Source organism: Panthera uncia, chromosome B1 (genome assembly GCF_023721935.1).
Source record: "Panthera uncia isolate 11264 chromosome B1, Puncia_PCG_1.0, whole genome shotgun sequence".
Taxonomy (NCBI): Eukaryota; Metazoa; Chordata; class Mammalia; order Carnivora; family Felidae; genus Panthera; species Panthera uncia.
The window spans coordinates 114,018,495-114,044,196 of record NC_064811.1 but is presented as its reverse complement, the minus strand read 5'-3'; the positions used below and the strand labels follow the sequence as shown (position 1 = coordinate 114,044,196).

The 25,702-nt window shown below is 33.7% G+C and overlaps 1 long non-coding RNA gene across 1 annotated transcript; it reads left to right on the top strand.

The window, feature by feature from the left end:
- Positions 1-1,430: 1,430 nt before the first annotated feature.
- On the top strand, positions 1,431-24,772 carry LOC125923981 (uncharacterized). Its single transcript, XR_007458211.1, has 4 exons — positions 1,431-1,493; positions 6,183-6,233; positions 12,180-12,227; positions 24,346-24,772. It is a non-coding gene; the product is annotated as an uncharacterized LOC125923981 (long non-coding RNA).
- Positions 24,773-25,702: the final 930 nt, after the last annotated feature.

Sequence of the window (25,702 nt, the reverse complement as noted above, 5' to 3'; positions counted from 1 at the left end):
AATGTTTTAAGGATTAGTACTCTCATTGTCTTATGAAACCATTCACCATCAGATGTGAAGTTTCAGAGAAGTTTTGTGTCTGTGTAGATTTTGGTCCTTTACTGGAGACATTTGATCATTGTTCCTCAATTTTAAGCAGAAATGAAGCTATTGCAATAACCTAACGGATCCTCTAGCAGTCATTGTCCCTTTTATGCTTTCATACCTATCACTTACTAATTATACTTTCAAAAGTGTATGTCCAAAGCTTTTCATGACATCTTAATGCATCCTGCTTGAGGGTAAAACTCTTAGCACGACATTCAAGAACCTGTATGAAATGTACTCGTCTCACACTTTCTAGTCACATCTAGTACCATTGAGTATTTTATGTGATAAAAAAATGGGGGCATTCAGCTCCCTATTTTTTCTCAATGCTCTAAAAACCTAACCAGGGTCTTAGACCTCTGTGTTTCCTCTAGAGTACCTACCACAATATATAAGACATAAAGGAAATATAAATGCCATGGATTTAAAACTAGATGATTACCTTTTCGCGGTGCCTGGGTGGCTCAGGCAGTTAAGCGTTGGCTCTTGATTTCTGCTCAGGTGATGATCTCCTGGTTCGTGAGTTTGAGCCCCATGTTGGGTTTTATGTTGGCAGTGCAGAATCTGCTTGGAATCTCTCTCTCTCTACCCCTCCCCACATCTCTCTCTCTCTCAAAAATAAATGAATAAAATTAAAAAAATAAAAAATAAATAGATGGTTACCTTTTCAACTGCATGAAAAAGCTATTACAAAAATGTAAGTAGCCTGTTGGAATATAAAAAACTTGAGTGCAAGACCTTGAATACAATCCATTCCTTGCCAAAGATTCAGCATTCTGATGAAAGAACACATTGGCAGGAGGTGGAGAGTCTCAGTCCTTCAGAAGGAGAAAATGTGTGGTTTTAAGGAGTAATAGTTAAGTACAGTTGAAAAAATTCACTCTTTATGATCAGAAATTTTATGGGTAAATTGCCTTTTGTGACCTTCTTGAAAAAAATTAATAGTCCACAATACTGCTGTCACAGAAGAAAGCATCTGAGTTCCAAAGGCTTGAATTAAAAGAAAAAATTTTATATACAACCTTGTTGTAGGATGAGGACTATGTTTCCAGTAACCTACACTCAGAGGCTTATATTTTAATTTAGAGATAGTCTTACGTGACATTTGTCATTAACAATATGACAGAGCCAACTGGGAAGCATATCTACAGATTAATGGCAAAGCAGAGAAGGCTCAGATTCTTTACAGTATGTTCGCTATTCTTCATGAAATCTGATTAGCATACATTTTGATGATGATTCATCTCCTTTGCACATTAGTAATATATCATGTCATTCATCACAAAGATAAATGTTTATCCATTTATTTACTCACCGTACATATTTTGAATCTCTTCATACCAGTCACAGAAGAGGCAGAAAAGAACAAGATGCTCTCTGCATGAATCAGCCTCTAGGACATCAAGGTAGGCAAATAAATATGGACACACACGTGGCAGTCCAATATGGTAAATGTAATAATAAGAAGCATGTTAAATGTAGAGAGCTATCACAAATACAGTAATTAACTCTATGCATGTATGTATAAAAGCTTTTCTAATTATCCATGCCATGCTAATTAGGAGTACTCTAAGGAGATAAAGTATGTGTGAGGGTGTGTGTGAAAGCGTGTGTGTGTGTGTGTGTGTGTGTATGTGTGTAATTATTCCTAGCTGAAGAAATATTACGTGTAAAAGAATGGAGTTATAAAATATCTACTCCACTAAAACATAAAACAAATTTAAAGGAAATGAGGCAAGAGATTTAGATTGGGACCGTATCAAAAAGGGTTTTGTAAGCTAACTACGAGGTATGGGCTTTAGAGCATAAAGAATTATAAGTCATAAGCATTATAAGCAGGGGAATCAAGCTAAGGTTTTTGTTTTAGAAAAATCAATTTGGTGGCAATAGGAAGAGTAAACTAGAGGGAGAGGGCAAGACTAAACACAAGAGGCTATGAAAAATTTGCAAGAGAGTTTATAAGAGATTGAGTTAACATGTAAAAGAAAAGAATGATGGATAGATTTGATAAATAGCAAGGAAGAGTCACTGAAAGTACTTGACCAATTTGATGTGGGGGGAAATGCATGGAGAAGTATCTTGTGCATAGCTTACAATATAACATGAAGAAACTGGTAGAGTGGTAGTGATTCCAATACAGGAAAAAGAGGACACAATTGATAGCATACATCTTGAGCTGGGAACTGGATGAGTGCACGTAATTCAGCTTTCAACAATAAGATATCAGAAGAGGAAAATATCACATAGATGCAGATTTAATAATAAATTGGATACATTTGTAGATTTTTCTTTGTTTTTAATTTTTTTAATGTTTATTTATTTTTGAGAGAGAGAGAGAGACAGACAGAGTGTGAGCTGGCAAGGGGCACAGAGAGAGGGAGATACAGAATCCGAAAAAGACTCCAGGCTCAGAGATGTCAGTACAGAGCCTGAAGTGCAGCTCGAACTCACGAACTGTGAGATCATGAGCTGAGCCGAAGTGGGATGCTTAACTGACTGAGCCACCCAGGCACCCCCATTTGTAGATTTTTCTTAATGACAACAAAGTCTCTAAAGAATAAGGGATGTTATGTTGACCAGAGAGGACTAATAAACAGTGTTATGGAGTCAACTAAGCTAGAAAGTAATGTTTTTTTTTTTAAACAATGTTTTTAAATAAAGTCACGTTTTCCTATATCACTCAATTTCTCCAGTATAAGACTATAGATATCAGTTATTAGGCCCAATTCAAGGCTGATGGATTGAATATTGAGATCCACAGATTAATGTTATAAATGACTTCTGTGTATTTGTGTGTATTATATATATATATGCATATGTATGTGTATACTTCCATATACACGTGTATATTCTCTCATTTTCTGCCTCTCACACATACATATATGCACACAAATGTACATATAGGTATATGTATGTACATATATATATATATATATATATATATATGCATACATGTGTGTGCATATATGTGTGCGTGTGAGTATTTGGTACATACCAGGAATTCACATAGACATGAAATTTCAGAGGCAGTTCGGCAACAGGAGGCTTTCTATAACATCCTGAGATAAAGAGAGGTGGTAGGTATTTGAGGATACAAAGGGGAGGAAATCATTAGCAGAAAGGTGAGAGGAGATATTTGGAAAACAAAGTTGCCCTATTATGCAGATAACTCTCTTAAGTAAAAAGGAATATCTATTAATAGATCTTTTCGTGGTACAGGCCCTCTATCTAAATTCTTTTTAGGCAGTTGGGGAGGAGATCAAAATTTTTTTCTGAGTTTTTTGTGCCTGGATTGTTGTCAGTTAACAATAATCTACATGCCACTGTGTCCCATCTAGGGGCAGCCTACTCTTGACCCCTACAGTACACACACACACACACACACACACACACACTGCTTTCAATTATTTATTTAGTCAACCAATACTTATTTGACTGCATCATTGGTAACAATACATGCAAAATAATTTAAAGAGAATTTTGACATACATTTCATTTGGTAACATGTTTAAGCAGTAAAGTTGGAGAAAAGTAGGTCTTTGGATCACTGGTCCAGGGCAATTTCAACTCTAATACATTCGCTGTCATCCAGCTGCCTACATTTATTTCTTGTTATCAGCAGGGTATGGTTAATGAATGTTAACCAAAGAATACTTTTTTTTAAAGGAAGCTCAAATAAGCCACAGGATTTGAAAACTCAGTATGGAACCTAGTACATGAATATGTTCATTATTCTTTTCAATCGTTTTCTTACATTTTTTTTTTAGAGAATCTGCTGAGACCTCTTTAAAATGTGGCCTTTGACACTATAAGAACCAAAATTTCTCTTTTAAGATATTTTTTAGTCTTTGATCAATAAAGCCAAAGAAGACCTGTAAAATTACAGTACTATTGCTTAACAAATTGTCATATATATTTTTTGCTTAAGTAAATCAAAAATTCTTCCTTTATTTTAAGTTATCATTCCAAACTTATAATAAATCTCTTAAATTGGGTACCTCCTATTGAGAAGAAGAATGAAGATTATTGAATCACACACATAAAATGGCTTTGCTGCAAATTATATACATTGGAATGATATGTAAAGAAATTGAACAGCTTTGTTAACAAATTTTAAAATTAAAAGTCAACTTTTGTTGGGAAGGGTATCTAGGTCAGTCTTGTTAATCAAAAATAATGAAAAACCTAGAGCTGAACTTTATAGATCTATCACTTTGCATAGCCAAAACATTTTAGGCGAATGCAATCTTAAAACCACACAGATTAAACATATCAAAACATTTATTAACCAACAGGATTAGAATAATGTTGAATTTATCAAACCAAGGGAATCTTCTTCTTAAAACATTTTCAGATTGAGAAGAAATTGCCTAAAGCCGTTCTTCTAAAATCGCAGTGGTAAGGAAACCTTCTGTCTTTTCTCCCTCCCTCTCTTCCTTTTGTCCCTCCGTTTCTTCCTTTCCTTTTCTCTTTGTTTCTCTCATTCCTTCCAAGCTTTCTAATCCAATGTAAACAAATACTTCTGTAAAATATATTTGATGTTTGCTACTGATCCCTGCTAACTTCTTATCAAATCTCCTTCTCTGTGCCACAAAGCCCTCAACCTCACACTTTCAAAAGCCCCTGTCTCTGTAAGTACCTCAGTCTTGTCTCCAACACTGAAGAACTGTGAAGGAGCTGAGATTTCACCCTACTTGCAAGTTCATAAGCTTGCAATTTCGTTGACGCTGGGGGAAACATGAGACTCCTTGGTCAAAGACAAAGTCCTTTATTATTCATAGCACAGTTGAACAACAAACTCGCATCATTTTCCCTTATCCCAAGTCTCACAGGTAAGCACACATGGGCCCAGATGGACTACGTTTTACAGAGAGGAACCCTAAACATAGGGGACCCAGATCTTTTATAATGGGGATGAACCTGTCCATCTTTCCTCTTGTGGGAGTTATTACCTTTATTATACTAGACAAAAAGCATGCTTGTTCTAGAGGGAGACACTATCTTTAACTTCCAAGGATTTTTGCTATACAAACATCCTCAAGAAGACAGCCTGGATTAAAAGCAATGGGCAGTTCTACTCACAAAATGTAAAGAAATGTGAGATTTATGGAGAATTGGCTACCAAAATTAGTTGGCTTTGTGTCAGAATTTTAAAAGTGATTTCTAGGTGACTGGGATTTTTGCCATCCTGACTTATTTCTCTAATTTAACATAATGCTTTATGTACTTCGATCTCCAACTGTTATATACCTTTTACACTGTCAGTGGATATATCCATTTGTAAAATCTCGGGCACCTTGGACACATTTAGACAATGGTCAGTCCTTTTGACCCTGTCTTGCAGAGAATGTAGGTGATGTTTGCATGTTTGCTTTCTGGGATTTTTTAAAAAAATGTTTTTATTTATTTTTGAGATAGAGAGACACAGAGCATGAGCAGGGGAGGGGCAGAGAGAGAGGGAGACACAGAATCCAAAACAGGCTCCAGGCTCTGAGCTGTCAGCACAGAGCCCTACACGGGGCTTGAACTCACAGACTGTGAGATCATGACCTGAGCTGAAGTCAGACGCTTAACCAACTGAGCCACCCAGGTGCCCCTCTGGGATTTGTTGTAACTTATCTTGTTCTGCTTTTGCTAAACAGTTGACATACTCAGCCTGTCTTTATCTAAGAATCAATCACTCAATACGAGATCCTTATATGTCTCAATACAATCTACATATCTTTGTTGTGTGTATGTGTGTGTGTATAAAATATTTATTATATATTTGTTTTATATTTACATATTTTATTTGTATGTAACATATAGTTTAATATATATATTATATGTATATATAATATTTTTTTCAATTGATCTTAGCCAAAAGGCTGAGAAGCGATATATATAATATATATAATATAAATAATATATATTTATATAATATATTATAATAATATATATTTATATAATATAATATATATTTATATAATATAAAATCTATAATATTTAATATATATTAATATAATATATTTATTTAATATATATTTAATATATAATATAAAATATATATATAATATTTTTTAACCTTTTTTCATTCTATTTTATCTACTTATAAGTGTCACTGTTTCTGCACTCAGACCAGTCCCACTGATGAGAATTTTGTGGAGGTGTGTATTTAATTGTATAATGTTTACTTTTTCTATTGCTTCATCTTGTTACATGGCCCTTTATATTTAACTATACTTTATTATTAATGTGTTTTTATTAGTTTCAGAACAGCAGGGATAAAGTGATAATGGCTGCTTAATTTCTTTGGTACATTGGCTAGTAGAGCACTGGTGTATTAAGATGATAAACAAGCATTGTTTGGTTATTTGATTATGTTGCAGTGTTTTGCAATATTCAGAGAAGGCAGAGAAACTTGAAAGGAAAAAATGTCTTCTATAGAGATAATACAACTCTCATTTCTTTAAAAGGAAGTAGTTTTGTGTTTGTCTCATCTGCCAAAGGGCTATATATTCTAAGCCATATTAGGGCTCTGTGGGGAATAAACTATGCACTTCAGATGTTTTAACCTTTAATTGGTATCGAGACACTGCGGACCAGAGAAATATCCACATAAACAACTCATGATGAAAGTGAATTTGAAAAAGCAAGATTGGAAATGAGGCTGCAGCTGGAGAAGACACAGAAAAATAACATTTTCTTCTGAAAATTGAACAGCACCCTTGCATTTATTCCCTTAAAAAAATTATGTGTCTTTTAAAAATGTATTATCTGTATAAATTATGAATGTAGTATATGTTTATTTAATCCAGTAAATCAATCCAAAGTGTAACGAAAATGTTTTGAATATCCTTCTACCATACTGAATTAACTAATGATAACAGCATGTCTTGTATTTTTCCATACCTTTATGAATTCTCACATGGACATAGATAAAAATATGCAAACTTATAGGTATGGCTTATTGGTATAGTTGTTTACAATAAAGATTGTAATAAACATTTATGAACATATTTTTATAATTTCTACAACTTGAATTTAAACATATAACAGCTATTCTTCTCAGTAAATTCAGAATTGATATAATTATTAAACAACTTCACTCTTGATGATTATTGTTTTGTTTTTTTGCTTCTATGAATATATAAAACCCTTGCACATAAAAATCCTTGCAGTAAAAATTCTTGTACTTATGTCTTGGCTATTTTATTTCTGTAAGATTATTTTAATAATAGGATTTCTGGATCAAAGATTATGGTATTTTAAATTTTAACAGCTACTGATAGATTTTTTAATGCCAATTCCCATATTACTTCCAAAGGTTCCCCAAATTTCGACTTCATTCATCTCTATGAGAATTCTCCTCACCACTATATGCTATTCCTTCTTAACATTTTTGTCAAACTAATGTGCTACATTACTTTATTTAATATGTATTTCTCTGCCTGACTATTAACATTAAACACTTTCTCATGAGCTATTGGCCATTGGACTCCTTTAGCCAATTATCTATTATCAGTTATTTGTCAATTAGTTTACATTTGTTATTTTTATGGTAAGCATAAATCTATATTTGTTATTTTTCTAGGTTTGTTTTTTTTTATTTTTGAGAGAGACAGAGACAGCATGAGTGAGGGAGGGACAGAGAGAGGTGGGAAGAGAGAGAATCCCAAGCAGGCTCCATGCTGTCAGCATAGAGCTTGATGTCAGCATAGGCTCGAACTCACAAAACCACAAGATCATGACCCAAACTGAGACCAAGAGTCAGATGCTTAACTGACTGAGCCACCCAGGCACCCCCATATTTGTTAGTTTTATGGGAAGCTTTAGTTACTTGTTGATCATTTGTGCTGCAAATATTTCCCAAGTTAACATGTTTTTACATACTAGCTTTTGGTGTCTTTTGCCATACAAATTATATGTAGTGCCATATACCTTCGCTTTTGCTTATCACAACTGAATTATCTGTATTGCTTAGGATGATCCACCCATTTCTAATACTTTGAAGTTAATGAATACTTCTAACATTATAGATATGAAGCAATCAAATTTATAAAAGATTTTCTGTGGTCTAGGCTTAGAGCTGAGTAGTTATGTGAGTTTGGGGATATTTCAGAGTCACTTTGTACTACTCTTTCTTGTACTTATTTTTCCAGGATTTAGGATTGTCAATAAGACAAAATATGTCCGTATTTATAGCTATGCTTATATCTGTTTATATCCGTATGTATCTTTGGCAGAAGCACCTACTATGTTCCAAATATTGCTGTAGCTTTTTTCACAAAATGCTTATAACAACTATAAAGCATTATGAGGGAAATCCCTTGAACTACTCATCAGCATTATACGAACTGTTACTTGAAATTCAGAGAATTTCACCAATGAATGGGGTGAGGATTCCCACTAATGTTGGGTAAGGGGAATTGGCTATAATCTTCCAAACTCAATCTGTAAGTGCAGATAGTAAATAGCGTGGAACTCACCAGAACTGAATGCTTAGTTGCTCACCCAGAGGAGAGCTATGTTTTTGTTTGATTTCCTCTCGATGTAACATAGAGATCTCTATGTATTTTTCCTCCAGGTATTTCAGATTTATAGTCAAATCAGATCTAGCTTCCTACTGAATTTCTTTGATCAACTGCTCATATATAGTTACTTATATACATGGCAAGGGTAAACATATAAAACTATAGTTAAGCATTTAAAACTCATCATTTTCTGTTTGAAACTCTTTCATGTCTTCCTTTTGCATTTAGAATACCTTTACCTCTGTTTAAAAAGCCCTACATCTTCTAGCATCAGCTTGTGTCTCCCACCCATGTCATGTCTCTATCTTATTTGCTTTGTCTTCTCTAGACACACGGGCTTCTTATGACTCTTCAGAGGCAGCAAGGTTATTCCTTCTGACTTGCCTGAGATTATTTCCCAGTGCTCCTTATCATGTATCAGCTTAAAGACCTCCTCCTCAGAAAAGTCCTCTCTTTTTATCCAGTCTGAAGCAGACATCAGTCACTTCCCATTGTTTCTTATTTTTAACTCCCTGAATGCCAATATATTTTTAGGTGAGAATGTTTTATCTCCCCTAAATAGATCCCTATGAATTCTCAAGAGAAGAATTTCAATACTGCCCAGAACTTCAGAGTTAAGAAATGAAGCTGGCATTCAAGCACATGTAGACTACATCCATTGCCCATTTAGTAACCAGTATTTTGTAAGTGTTAAGAAGGATGTGGTCAAGAATATGAGATATTGCCAAGAAGAGTGGTTGACTGAATCAAATGCTATCTGGGGTTTACATGGTTTAGTAAAAAAGTCATAGAAATTTGACAAAGCTGTTTATTTCTCTGGAGTGATAAGGGCAGACACCAAAATGTATTATACTGAGGATGGAAAAATAAACAAATTTTGAGGGAATCCATGAAGAGACAAAGTTTTTCTTAGACTGAAAGATAATGTCTGAGATAGAAAAGCCTTAAGTCTCAGTTGTTGATAGGAAGGATCTATGAGGAGATTCTGAGGGTCAAAGAGTGGTGGGAGGGATAGTTCCTTGAGCCAGGGTCTCATGAAGATGGAAGGAATGGAAGAGAATGAAAAGGCTAAAGATAAAGGTTTAGCATAGTTTGGAAGAAAGAAAGGCAGTTTGGCATAGTGAGTAACAGTAAATAATTTGGAGTTGAACCACCTAATTTAAACTGATTGACATCAATTTCCTTCACTGAAAAATGAAATATGTAATAGATATTTTGAAGGGTTGTTGTACCTATTTGAGAAAATTAGAGTTCAATATGCATATGTTGCTCTGTGGTAGTTATCACTATGTGGTAGTTAAACAGCTTACCCAAAGTAAGTTCCTGGTAAGTGATGACCAAGACTTGAGCCCCTAGTACCAAACCCAGTGACTTAATTACTATCTCTTCTGCCCTTCAGGGTAAAGAGTTTCCTAGATATCACCATGTTTATTTTTCTTAACATAGGAACATGTTTTCTTGTACCTATAAACACAAACATGGCAACCCTTCAAACATTGCTGATATGTTTTATCTAAGGTGTTTGAAGGGAAGGAGACCATGGACAAATACGTGCTAGGAATGATTCACCTAGAATATCATTACTTGTAGTTATCCAGGTGGATGCTGAACTCCTATTTAGCAATACCATAGGATTAATTCATGTCATGTACATATAGGACAACTATGTCACTCTTCAAGAAAATGATTCAACTGTAGGCTGTCATATTTGCCCCACAATAAATACATGGTTGGTGGCAAGTGGTATTTACTCATGAGAAAGAAATATCAATTAAAGTGTCAAGATCAAAATGTAGCAGATATGTAGCACATTCCACATTTTTTTTTTTTTTGGTCCACCTTTGCCCTGCTTGATATTATTTCTCCCACATATATGTGTTCTCTTCTTTTTAAGAGACTTTGGGGTCAATCCCAACAAGGTTTAATTCCTGACCTACACTTTATAAATTTTGGAATTTTGACAGGTCACATAGCATGTTTGAGCTTCTGGTTTTTCATCTATAATAAGTGGAAGTAAAACCTGCATCACAGTAGGAATGATAAAATGAAATTGAATAATGTACGTTTCATGCCTTACATATAGCAGGTAAGCTGTATACCTTGAAGAGTTGCCTCTCCCCCCTTGTTCATTTCATCTAATCATGGGATTGTAACTAGGCCTTCAAGGAAAACAATTTTCAGATGTGTATTTCTAGTTTCATATCTCCAATTGCATAGTTTTTTTTTTTTTTATTCTTCAAAGCACAAAGCAAATAGCACAATCTTAATGGTAACATTAACGATAAACTTTCTTCTCATAAAACTTCTAGTGTCTTATATTTCTCATGTTATTTTTCATTTTTACCCTAATCCCTCTTTCCAGATATAGACTTTGTCAGTAAGAATTCATTAATTCAGGGGCGCCTGGGTGGTTCAGTTGGTTAAGGTCCAACTTCAGCTCAGGTCATGAACTCCCAGTTCATAGGTTCAAGCCCCTCTTTGAGCTCTGTGCTGACAGTTCAGAGCCTGGAGCTTGCTTCAGATTCTGTCTCCCTCTCTCTGCCTCTCCCCAATTTATGCATGTACATGCACTCTCTCTCTGTCTCTCTCTCTCACACAAATAAAAAATAAAAACATTTAAAACAGTTTTAAAAAAGGAATTCATTAATTCACTCAAGTAGGGGCATCTGGTTGGCTCAGTCGGTTGAGAGAGTCTTGACCTCAGCTCAGGTCATGATCTCGCAGTTCATGAAACTGAGTCCATTTCAGGCTCTGTGCTGACAGCAGGATCCTGCTTGGGATTCTCTCCCTCTCTCTGCCCCTCTCCTGCTTGAATGCTCTCCTCTCTCTCAAAATAAATCAATTAACTTAAAAGAAAAATAATTTATACCCAAATCATTTTTAATCAGGCATGATTATTAATCCAATGTCCCATATCATGCTAGGTTGGCATATAAGCAATGTCTTGGCAGAAAAGTTACATAACCTGGCAAATAGATTTCTTAATATAGTTATCAGTGAAAATTAAAATGTGGATTTGATCAGGAGGTGTGAAAATACCTTTGAACAGTCCAGAGTCATATATTCAAGGGGAAAATGATATACATTTTAACTGTGGTACATTATTTAGGTAAGTTTGCTTTGTTTGTTTCTCTTAATGTAAAGCAGTCACCATATCCATATAACCACATAATTCTGAGATAGAGAGTATCTATCTTTTATTATCACTCAATTATTTCAGGGGAAATAATCTCTTTTCTACTTATTTCTACACTACTATAGAATTACCATTTATTTCCTAGAACAGCTTATTTATTTTCAGTTTATAATATATAATTCCTTCAACATAAATTTATGATTCACTATCAGTATATCCCATAGTTAGGATCCCATTGCTTTGTCTTTCATAACAGCTTAAAAATTGCATTTTTTCTTAAGGAATCTAGTAGCTCACAATACCTCTTATATTGATGGTCAATTTCATGCTACTTCTAACTACGCACAGAAAGCCAAACAAATTTGGATGTGACATGCTGATCCTCTATCTATCTTTCATTGAGTAGTCATTCTAATATTTACTGATCTCTATCTTAATTTTAGATATTTTTCTGATACGAAAGGAGCTGCATATGTACATGACATTACTGAGTGAGTAGTAATTCTGAATTTAAAAGTCTTATTTAAAATGTGATAAAAAAAGTAAAAAAAAATGTGATTAAATGTGGTTTTAGGAACTAAATCTTTTTAGTTCATTAAACTAAACAAAACTAGTTTATTAAACTTAAAAAGTTCTCATTTAATAAATACAAGTGCTGCTAATTTTCTGATCTTTAACATATCTAGCATCATATATTGACGTTAATTCTAATTTTGGATTTAAGTGTAAAAGATAAAAGGAATGAAAGATTTATTTTTACAAAATAACTTTGCTCCTTTCTAGAAACAACTCTTACCATTTTTAGATTAAAATACAAACCTATAATTTTCTTTATGACCGCATGAAATTAGAATTATAATCAGAAAAACATTCTTACTCATGAAATTTTTTTGATTGGTTAAATCAAACACAAAATAATTATGAGTTTTTAGCTACTTTTAGTAAACACAATAAATTTATAATAATTTATTGTTTGAAATGGTCAAGTCTGTTTCACCAGTTACCTTTCCTAATCCTTAATGTTTATTGTGTTCAAAAATTTGATCTGCTTCAGAGGTTTCTGGATACTTATTTTATAGGACACATAGTTAGGAAAAATATATATATTGGAAATATAGAGCATATCAGTAGAGAATAGGTATATTATATCACATAAGCAACATTAAAAATAATGAGAGTCTTAATTATCAAAGAAGTCAATTAATTAAGTCCAAATACTGGCTTCAATTTTGTACAAATAAAGTTTCTTTTATTTATGTTGGGGAAAATGAAACAAATGGCTGGTATACTAGGTGTTATTTGTGTAAAGGAGCAAAAATTATAGGTATAAGTTAAATTTATGAAAGTTTAATTAAGTCATAGGCCTGGTTTTTATCAAAACTATATAGAGTGTTACCCAATCTGATAATTGATGATAATGAAAAATAATTCTTTAAAGTTAATATTTACATATATGCCTTATTATTATAAGTGCTTACTTCAAAGGCGATAATATCAATGAGAATACCATTGGATTTCTTTATCTATACGTGACAATTTGGATAAACTTGAGATGTATGGTTTATAATAGGATAATAATCTTTTGAAGTAATTTCTTAATTTTGATAAGCTATGAGGCCCATAAAGGCATGAAGTCAGTTTATTTTTGTTTTACAGCTATAGCTTGAACTTTTAACATTGCATCCAAACCAAAAAAGATACTTAAATACACATTAAATGAATGCATGGATGAATTTTAAAATGATGCTTTATTTATTCTAATTTTATTGATGAAGGATTTTAGCACCACATGCATTATATGAAGTACCAGTTATTATTACTAGGACATGAATTTAAAAAGAGAAACACTAAGATCAATAGCTACCTTAAATAAGACTTCAAAAGGAACTGTGACTCAAAACTTCATCAGGATGGGCTCAGCCTCAAGAGACAAAGAAGCCCTTTCTGACGATGTATAATTAAAAAGGGTTTAGAGAGAAGCTCTAATTTTCCATGGAAATAAATTCCACAAAATGACAGCTGTCCAGTTATATCTGGTTTCATAGGCTCTCTACAAGGAACTCAGTTTTTATTGAGTTTTCCACAAATATTTAGACTCAATTTTAAAATGTCACTTGCTCCCCCTCCACACCCCCCTCTCACCAGCCCCCCGCCCGCCTTCCAAATTAAGGCAGCAACTGAAAAGCCAAGATGTAGTCCTTCGTGTTTTGGATTTATAATCAACATTTTCTTTCTTGGACAAATGCCCAGTTCTTGGTATACTAGAATAGCAAGGGAAACAGGGAATTATTAGCTTATGTTGATTGTTTAAGTCCAAATGATTCCCAGGCTACAAAAATTCAAGTAACACTGAACAAGTTAATTTAGTAAGGGCAAGAACCAAGTTAGAAGATCACAGCACAGGGAAAGGTATTTTGGTTTTTCAAAAAATGTTTAAAAGTTATTGATAGCAACAGTTTTGTAGTCCCACCTCAGGATGGCTGTCTTGAGATGTCTGACAAGACATACAATGCCCTCCAAGCCAGGTCCTGCTCTGTGCAATCTAATAGCCCTTTATTGTTCCTAAGTGAAAGTGAAATGTGTGACTATAAATAATTGTTTTTTATAAACATACCTAAATTTACTTCATCAAAGGAGTGCTGTCCTTTAAAATGAACATCTTGAGAGAGGGTCTATTTATTCCATTACACAAAGAATTTGGAAAACTTCTTGTATATTCTTGCAAATATGTGAGTCATGCAGAAACAAAAATCAATCTTAGAACTATTAAAAACACAGACTATTTGGGGGCTAAAAATGGCATGGCCCAATTCCATCGCTTACATTTTTCATGAGTCTTGGTTCCAAATGAGCTCCGTCTTTTTTGTCAAATGAAATCCAAGTTTAAAATATAAAAGTCCGGGGCTACTGGGTGAGTCAATAAAATATACCACAAACTATAAAACTACTTCCAAAAGTGCTTTTCCAAAATGCCTGAAGGGATGGGGCCATCACTGAATTGGGACTATAAACTCCCAAGTGACTATCCGGATACAGGCTTAAAAAAATCACCAGCATATATTTTTAAATTATACTCCATAAATGATGGGTGCACAGTAAATGTTAGAAGCCTTTACATTTTTCTTGAGTTTTAAAATACATAACACATAAGTAGTAAGGTGGTACCCTAAGGAATACCTTTAATTTGTGAATTATTATGTATCTATTGTAACATGCTTATATTTTGAATGCGAATCAATAAACAAATGTCTGGCTCTTCATTGTGCCCACATGATTAATCAGAAGCAGAACAGTAGAATGAATAGAAAGTAGTAGAATAAATCTACTACTACTATTTTATTTATTTATTTTTATTATTTTTTAATGTTTATTCATTTTTGAGAGAGAGAGAGAGTGAGGGACAGAGAGAGTGAGAGACAGAGAGAGAGAGAGAGAGAGAGAGCATGTGTTGGGGAAGGACAGAGAGGGATGGAGACACAGAATCCACAGCAGGCTCCCAGACTCCAGAGCTGTCAGCACAAAGTCGGATTTAGGGCTCCACCTCACGAACCTCGAGATCATGACCTGAGCTCAAGTCTGACGCTTTACCCACTGAGCCACCCAGGCACCCCTCTACTACTAATATTTTAGGCAAAATACCAAAGTCTCACCAAGGGAACTAAAAAGGAATGGTTTATATGTAAAAACAGGCAAGGAGTGACATAGAAAGAAGGATTATTGCAATGAAAAATTAAAGACTGTCTTCAGAGAAAATAAAATAATTTCCTCTTCCCAAATATAGCTTTAAATTGGAAGTCAAACTATCTTGCAGAAGTGAAACATTCCAGACATTTTTCTTCAAATTTTAAAATTGATTAATTAGAGGAAATTAATGATTGGTATTTCATTTTCAATTTCCAAATATATACACAAAGCTATTTCCTTCTTGAGCATTTTCCATGTTTTGAAATGATCACATTTCCTGAAAGCAAACTCTAAATAAAATCAGATAAATAAGCGCAACATATGCAAGTTGGATCTTAGACACCTTTGAGTTTTCAGTTCACCTACAGGATATCATACATTGCACTTAAAAGTTAATATTAATATACAAGGCTGTCTTGTACCTTGAAGCCATGAGTGGAATTAATTCACCTGCAGTATGAGACCTCAATCCAATTACTGAAAATCCTCTACTTTTCTGCCAGTCAGTCTTAGAGAAGCATAAAATCAAATGCTAGATTTTAAAAATCATCACATGCATAAATCATGTAAACTATCAACAAATATTAATTGCGTCCCTACCGTGCATAAGACAGGATGGGATACAAAGAAATGGTTCATGACCTTGAGGATTACAATATATATAGTTGGTGAAAAAAGATCTATACCAGAAGTCTAGTAGGTTCTTTATTGTAGTACAATCCTCTGAAACTATGTAAAAAATTGTTTCAAGACAGGATCGGTAGAGCATTTATAAGAACATCAAATGAGAGAATAGTAAACATCTGAAAAGCTTCTAGAAAATTTACTGTTCTAAAGATTAGCTATTATGACATAATTTCCTAAAGATGAATTCTAATCAGAAACCGGTAAGTTGTAGGCTTTACTTTGCAAATTCAGTGCATATTATTGACTAATTGAAGAAAGGTTAAGGCAGAAAAAAAAATGGACAATACCAAATGATTCAAATTTGGCTCTTGATAACATAGCCAATGGGTTATTTTATAGCTACAACCCAATCGTTACTATAAAAGAATAATTTCACAACTGTCATGGCATTAAAATGACTTTGATAAGCATTACAGCATTAAAATATATTAAAGAATAGAAAAGATTTATATCTTTTTATTCGGTGCTTAAGGGAAAAAACAGGCAAACAAATGATTTGCTTTTGTTTATAGTCCCAATTATCCTAAGTACTTGGTTTAATTTGTTCTCTTCCTGATTAAATCTAGAAATATAAAGATCTGATGAGAATGCATGTTTCTGTTAAATGTTGATTGTGGATGCAGTAGAAAGGATATATGGAATTCTTTTCATTAAACTGGTATTTTATACTTTTATTGCAAAACATAAATGTTATATCTTACGGCTAAAGAATTAGCAGTTAATGTGTATCTACTGTTTGAAATATATGAGCAATTATTTAATCAAGCACACATATATAGATTATCAAATTATTAAAATCTTGAGTACAAAACAGAACCCAAAATTGATATGCACATACGTGGTATGTATGGGCCAGCATATTGATAACTGAGAATTCAAAATAAATTTGATCAATTGATGTAAAGTACTATTTGTGATCATTTGGAGTTGTGGGATGAGTAAAAAGAACAAGTCTATGTTTGTTTTATAAAGTTTGTACAATGGGATCACAAAGAAAGTAAAATTCCTTTACTGGCAGAAAAATAAGTGACTGTGAAAGTATTTTACTTCGTAGTGTTAAGTTTCATCTTACTAAGTACACAAAGCCCCTGAACTAATAAGAATCCATCCCTTGCTTCCAATGAATAGACTTAAAACTATTTTAGCCACGGGGGGGGGGAAAAACTTATTTCTGATATAAAAACTTAAGGTATGCTTTTGATCCACAGAGGCAGGAAGGCACCATATGAGTTCTGAGAACACAGATCAACCTGTCCGACCCCTATGAACTGAATTGCTTCCAATTGTATAATGGACTGCAGTCCAGCTAGACCAGCACCTCTCAAAAGGGCGTGCTTTTCCCAGAGAACATTGGAAATGTCTGGAGACAACCCCTTTGTCACAATTTTGGTAGGGGGGCAGCAAGGAGCGTGCTGCTGGCATCTACTAAGTAGAGATCACAGATACTGCTAAACATCCTATTGTGCACAAGACATTCCCTCACAACAAAAATTATCTGGCCCCAAATGTCAATAGTACCAAGGTTGAGGAATTCTGAGTAGATTAATTGTCTTCTCCCTGTTGACAAATGGATGAATTTGGAGTCCCACCTACTGATAAATCTATGGTCCAAGATAAACCCCATTGTATCCAGTACCAGCCAATCCTATCTGGCCATAAAAATTTCCTGCTACAGTGTCATGGGAGAAATTAGAGGTGGGATACATGGCAAATGCTAATATTTTTTTCTCTGTGAATCTATTTTCAACTTTGAGAACTTTTCGGTAAAAGTACTCAATTAATTAGTTAATGGAAGTGCTAGTTAGGGAGGACTGAATTAATGTTTTCCCCCACCCATAAATCACACAGTGATTCAAGTTTCTTTTGAAATAAGTACCAAAGAGGTGAGATCCACATTCTTGAAGAAAGTAGAAGGTACTTATACAAGATCTAGAGAGAGGGGAGAGAGAGTAATTCACAAAACTTTGTAGGGACATTCATTTTATCTTGAAGGTAGTCAAATTACCCATTCACTAAATATTCTACTAGCATACAAGGCCCTTCTATTTATTTCTCTATACACTAGAGACTTACCATTTTTCATGACATTCCAGAGACATAAGAAATGTGAAAGAATCATTGAAACAAAGGTGTTTAAGGACAAATGTGTTGATCAATGATAAAGATGGTAACCGCAATCTTGTCCATTTCTATCAGTGACACATTACTCTTTTTCGTTTTTTAATTAAAAAAAATTATTTGAGAGAGAGAGAGAGAAAGAGAGGGAGCACAAATGGGGGGGGGGCAAGGGAGAGAGATAATATTAAGCAGGCTCTATGCTTAGCATGAAGCCTGATGGGGGTTGGATCCCACCACCCTCGGATCATGACCTGAGCCGAAATCAAGAGTAGGGCGCTCAACCTAATGAGCCTCCCAGGCACTCCTTATACTACTCTTTTCTAAATCACAGTAAATAGAAGAGTGCTTGGTTGGCAATAAGTGTTCAATAAATATTTATTGAATGAATAAACGTTTATTATCCAAAACATGAACTCTCTTTCAATGCATTAATACTCTTCCTTTGCTTTATCTAGTTTTTTTTTTTTCAAGCCAGAGTTTTCCATTTTCCTGTACTTTTCTCACATTCTTTTATTCTCTCTTCTGAACGTGACACTCTGAGAGGCACTTCCATTCTTGCCATGGTTTCCTGATTGTTTCTCATGACCTTAATATTAAATTTTTGACTACCGTGCTGCCAAATTACTCCTTTTAGAAGATATCATTCTGCATACTATCTACTACTTTTAGCACATTTCAAAGTTCTTTGCCAAAAAGGAAACGTCTATAGCTTTATTTTTTTTAATTTTAGTTTATTGGTTTAATTTCACTAATTAGGCTTGAATTGTACAGTTTATGTACTATATATATTTATATATAGTAGGTTACATATATATATATGCATATATATATATACTATATATATATGCATATATATATATACTATATATATATATACACTATATATACTATATATGCATATATATATATGTAACCTACTATATATATATTTAAAGATCACTATTTAGTGGTGTGCTTAGGTGGCTCAGTTGGTTGAGCATCCAACTCTTGATTTCAGCTCAGGTCATGATCCCAGGGTCTTGGATTTGAGCCCTGTGACTCCCTTTCCTTCTGCCCCTCCCCTGCTCATGTTCTATCTCAAAAAATGTAAATAAATAAATAAATAAATAAATAACATCCATACGTAATAAAATAAAATAAAAAATACAAATAAAAATGACTCTTAGCAAAATAGGTAAGAAGGCCAGTATGTCATTCAGTAGAATGGTCCTTAACTAGGAATTAAGAGACTTTTTTTGTTGATCCAGGATTTAACATTAAATAGTTGTATGAATTTCAATAGACCTCTTAGATGAATTTCGAGCTATATCTCAGTTATACAATGCTTTATTGTCTCTATGGGAATGTTGTCTGATATTTGGATTCTAGCAAAAAAAAAGAAAATCTTTGCTCAATACCTTCATGAAAGAAAAAAAGTATATAAAGAAGCTAAAATTTGGAGACTCAGGACCCATTTGTTACTTTAGCTACAAACAGGTCTCACAGAGATTGTGTTACAGAAAATATTAGGAAGATGAAAATAAATGATTTGCCATATTGTTGAGAGAAAATTATTCTTTCGTAAAGAAAAAGTTTAAAAGTGAAATGTTTTTTCCCCACTCATCTTGGCTTCAACCAGTCCAGCTGCCTTTTAGCAGCCAAACAGTCCATTATCACTATTGTGTTTGAATCATCATGGCCTTGCGATGAACTGCTTGAGGAAGACGGCTTGAATAAAATACATACATATACATTGGCATCATTCTTCAGTCCCCTTTTTTTTAGTGGCATTGCTTTCAACTCGAGTTGGCTCTTGTCCAAAATGAAAAAAAAAAAAAAAAAAAAAGAATCAGCAGTTAAACAGCTGGTACCAATTATACTAACTTCAGTGGGACTTACATGCTCAAGTGTGCAAGGAGCGAGCTGAATCTATGATATAACGGACTTGTTAGTTTGTAACCTGACCGTGGTCCTTAGGCTGTTTGTCCAGGGACTCCTATTTAAAGTCATCTCCAGAATTATACACCTACACTCTCACAACAAGCAAGTGTTAATAGTTTTGTGTTTTTTTAATAAGCTCATTAAATTACCGCTTACTGGTATACATACACCAAAGGATCTTACTTTCTGGGGAAAAAAAATCTGAGGAAGCTGGATGTAAAAGTTTGAACGAATACTTATCTGAAAAGTAATACTGTTTTTTGACATTAGCATAAGGATGTGGAACTTCAGAAAGATAAGTACTATGATAATGAACACAATGAAATATACATCACAGATTATTTTCTAGCACCAAAAGTTATTAGAAATATAGTTCTTCTAAGTTCACTAACAGAATGGAAAAACTAGTAAGTGTCTTATACGTTATTGGTTCATTTAAAAATATTTGTATTTAGAAGACATGCAATGATATTTCATACTTCTTCTTATATGTATACCTTATGTTTTATAAAGTCTTCTCACTTTTCAAGGAGCTTAGATTGCAATGCTAACTATCTGAGATGCCATTCTCTAGAAACAGAAAGTAAATGTTAGCAATATTAAATAGCATTGGACCAAAAAAAAAAAATACCAGTTCATAATTTTAATCCCTAAGAAGTACAAGTTCTAAATTTGGAAAAAATATACTGTTTTTAATATGTTCTAGTCTGAAATAGAAATTCTCTTAAGTTTACTTTAGGAAAAAAAAATCCATTGCTTTCCATCAAGACAAGCATCTCAGAAATCACAAAGAGGATTTTGTAACTAGGCAACCAAGGTCAGAGAGACTGTGACCAAGGTTTGGAGAACCAGCTGAACACACACACCGGGAAGAGTGAGGCTTGGAACTGCAATAAAGGAAACTGATGTATTTTAAAGCACTCCTTTTTAAAACCTATCATTCCATAACACTATGCAAGTGTACATTCTGAAAAACAGCTGATAAATCTGCTCCAGATCCACATTTGAATAATAAAATCGTATTTTATTCAAATGATTTTCCATTATAAACACAACCTGATCAGCCAAGGAACTAGAGAACGAACAAACAAACAAAAAAACACCCTTAAACAGACATTTTTCTAACATAGGTGATTTCACTAGAATCGTACATGGATATGTGATTTTCCTAGGCAAAGATACATGCTCATCAAAAAAGGATAGATTTGCTAAATCTTTAGTCACGAATGTTAAGATGAATGAGATGTTTTCATGAGTTCTCATACACGTTTCCAAGTAACTTAAATGGATGTTTGTGTTTTTTATATTGACACAGGGCATAGCATATTGATCAATACCACAGCATTATGATACCTATCAAAATTCTAGAAGGAAGCAAATATGACTAAAATCAAATGCTGATTTTAATTGATTGTAGAGATGTCAGTTTCAGAAACTCAAAAATTGTCATAGGCCAGGAGCCCCAAGCCATCGTGTCAGAAAATTTTATTGAGTATTGCGGTCATTTTGCACGGTGAGCTGTTGAAATGTCTCATAGGGTAAGCAGTATTGTGAATAGTTTTAAAGCTTGTATGTGACTTCTAAGGTCTTTTGAGTCTCAGCTGAGTGGATCTGGTAGCCAATTTGGATACATCTGGCTATTATTCTGTTTACTTACTTTCCACTCATTTTCCCCAAAAGACGTTCATATCTGTGAAAAGAGACACCATTGCAGCGGCACCTGGGTAACTCGGTCGGTTAAGCAACCAACTCTTGGTTAAGGCTCAGGTCATGATCTCACAGGTCATGAGCCTGAGCCCTGCTTCTGGCTCTGCGCTAGCATTGTGGAGCCTTCTTAGAATTCTCTCTCTCTCTCTCTCTCTCTCTCTCTCTCTTCCTTGCTCTCTGCGCCTCCCCTCTTGCACTGTCTCTCTCTCAAAACAAATAAACTTAAAAAAAAGAGAGAGAGAGAGAGACACCATTGCCTAAAATGTGCACCAAAATTCTCAGAGAAACTGTTATCTTGGTTGAGTTGAATTAATGTTTAGTTTTATGATATCATATTTAAATTCTTCCACTTTAAACTTAATTATGGAATTCCTGACGCCATCTTAGCAATATGTACCTTGTGTAGGAAATGTGGTACATATTGATCAAAGAAATTAAAAGAACATGGGATGTATTTGTGGAATCAAAATTTCAAATTACTTTCACATGTTGTAAAGGCACAGGAAAGGGACGGATAAGCATTTTTTAATCATGTCCTCACCTCTAACTCATCCTTCTCCCTTCTATTTTTGCCTATGGCACATATAGCTTAGCTTCAATGAGGTCATAATTAAGTGGAATCTTGTTGTTGGTTTAAAGAGAAACTTGTATATCATAGTAATGCTGTGTTTGCTGTGTTTACTGGACCTTAGTGTTATCATCTCAGTACAGATGCCTGACCCCAAATCACAAGCAATGGTTCATGTCTTTCTATAGGATACTGAGCAAGTATATTTGTATGCCTATTAGTTTATAGGTGAAATCATAAGCTGTTTAGTTCTGCAGTATTTTCTGAACTTATAACCCTTCCCTCTTAGCTGACCTGCAGGAGGCTGTATAATGTACTTCAGGGACCCTAGATACATTTGAGAATTTATGTCTGATGGGAAAAACAGTAGGAGAGTAATTCAGTAATTTAGGCTCTGGACAATAGCAGACTATATCACAAAAATGTGAGGCACCACTTTAAAGTTCACTTACACACCATGTTATTAGCCAGATTGTTTTTAATGCATACACAAGTTGTTGTGTGTGGGCCGCCGGGGTGGCTCAGTCGATTAAGCATAAGGCTCTTGATTTCAGCTCAGGTCGTGATCTCATGAGATTAAGCCCTGGGTCAGGCTCTGTGCTGGGTGTCGAGCCTGCTTGAGGTTCTCTCTCTCCGTCTCCCTCTGCCCCTCACTCCGCTAGCTCTCTCATTCTCTTTCTCTTAAAACAAAACAAAACAAAACAAACAAACAAACAAAAACAAAAAACAACAGCTGTGGTGAGTAAGCCAGACACAGAATGAAAACTGTGTGTGTGTGTGTGTGTGTGTGTGTGTGTGTGTTTTACAGATTTAGTGTTATGACAGTCTATATAGACATTATTTTAAAGGTCTAATTTGTGCATTTTTAAACCAAATCTTTAATATGTTATATTCTATATACATTCTAAAGGTAAATATCAAATGTCTACTTAATGTTTTCTTAGAGGCCAGATTTAAGTGGAAACAGACAATGTAGCAGAATTTCCAAAGAAATTACCCCTAAGCCAGAACTTACCAAGAACACTATTAAATGAATAAGGGTTTTCCCCTGGCACAAGCACTACATGTTTCCATGTATCTTTTAGTGATAAAAGTAAATTTCCTTAAAAAATATTGTATCAAAAAATCATTCTTTGTACTGGCAAATTTTTTGTTGAATATGTTTGTATATGAGGATGATTAGTTGAAAAACTTATTATTTAGTAACACAAATTTTTAGATTTGATAAACATGTAAATATATCCTCTTTAAACATGTCTATAATATCCACTCTTATCTTGCCATAAAAATGAATGTTTCCAAACAGATTAGCCATAAGGTTTTCATGTATTTCCAAATTTAAAACAAATGACATCTGTGAGCCAGATGGAATTAACAAAAATGTCCCTTTTACTTCCTGTGTTGCTCAAGAGAAAATAATACTGATCATCTTGACCTCAAAACTACAGTTTTATTGTTTTCAGATTCTACCATTTTCCACATTTGCTCCTGGAACAAAATGATTGTCACATTTAACAGCTTTTTCAACTGATTGTGTCTTGTTCTTGGAAGAATTTATATTTTCTTTTAGAAAACAAACACCTACTGAAAGTTAGAAAACTTCCATACTAATGTGATAGTAAACTGCCTGGGCCTTCTACCACGAATCTGGCTTTATTACCTCTATTTTGTTATAGTCTAGTAGACAAATAATGTAAAGATAAAGCAAGTATTAGCTCAAATTTTAAATTTAATAGGGATATATCCATTTAAGAGATGAGAAGCTTTGGAAGTTATTCCCTAGAATATCTAAAATCATCTAAGTCTTATACAAGAAAAGTAAAAAGGCAAACTTCATAATTTTCAGGTTAGTTCATTTGGTAAAATAATGTTTAATATATATAATTTGACACATTTAGTACTTCATTTTATTTATCTTGTTCTAGGCATAGCAAAGCAAATGGACAACTGATACAGGAATACATTTGCTCAAGACATTGCAAAAGAGAGCAACACTAAAGAACAAAGACAAAAACTTTGTGATTTTAAAGAAGAACCTTATTTGAAAATTCCTTGCATTTGCAAGTGGAGGTAACTGAAAAACTGTATGAAAAAAAATATTTGTTTATGGAATCTGGGGCTTTTGGGATTATGTTTTTATTTTAGTACTGAATGGTTCGTATTTTCGAGTCAGCATTTCCCATTAGACTACAGTTTCCTAAGGCAGAATAATGCTCCATTCATTTCTGTATCCTGAAAGGTTAGCAGACTGATTCATACTCAGTATGGAAACAATGCAAATTTGATAAATGAATGCATAAAATGAACTCCTTTCATCAATTCCATCAATAACCACCAGTCAATATTACTTATGTCCTGTTATTGAAAATGTAATTAAATAATGCATTTTAAACAATATAAATGAACAATTCTTTGTCAAAAATGTATATAGTTGCTGTTTGTCTTACCTAATCTATTCTGAAAATGGGAAAGAATTATTATTAAATGTTTATTTTCATTTATAAACCAAACTACAAGGGAATTGGTCTATTTCTCCTATAATTCCTTGGTATCACTATACACATGCTAATTTTTTTTTTTAAATGGAAGAAATTTTGCAACGAATTGTTAGTGGTATCATTAATCTATGTGCAGAATACTATCATATAATTAATAGTCTTCTGGGTAAAGAAGAAATATGAGGACTATATAATTAACAATCTTTTTGCAGACTTTACAAAGATAAAATGGCATGCTGCTAAAACGTATTTTAGTTCTATTTTAGTCTTATTTTGTTCACAATATTTATAGAAATACTTGAAAGATAATAGAAATTGTTGTATTCTTAAAAGGAAAAAAATTTTAATGTCTTACTGAGACCTAAGCCGTTTCCCAAATTTATGAAATAAAATCTTCAGAGGCCTTGTACAAACATTTATTACCAACTATGATCATAAATTCCAGTCAGTCTTAAGTTGTGTGATTGTGTGTGTGTGTGTGTGTGTGTGGTAGTAACTATTTATCTATCTATCCTGTCATATATCTATTCATCTTTTGATAGTCCTGACAGCCATAAATATATACTGTTCTTCATAGAAACTCAAACATGACTGCAGGAACTCTATGCAACTTAATACCCCACATGGGGTATCAAATTATCAATATTTATCCTTAACTTATTACTGTTTCCTTCCACAAGGTTCATAAAGAAAAATACATTTTATTGTTCCAACAAAGCTTGAAGCTTTGGTTAAATGTTAATACATGTTACATTTATAAACGATTATGTATAAACACATGTAC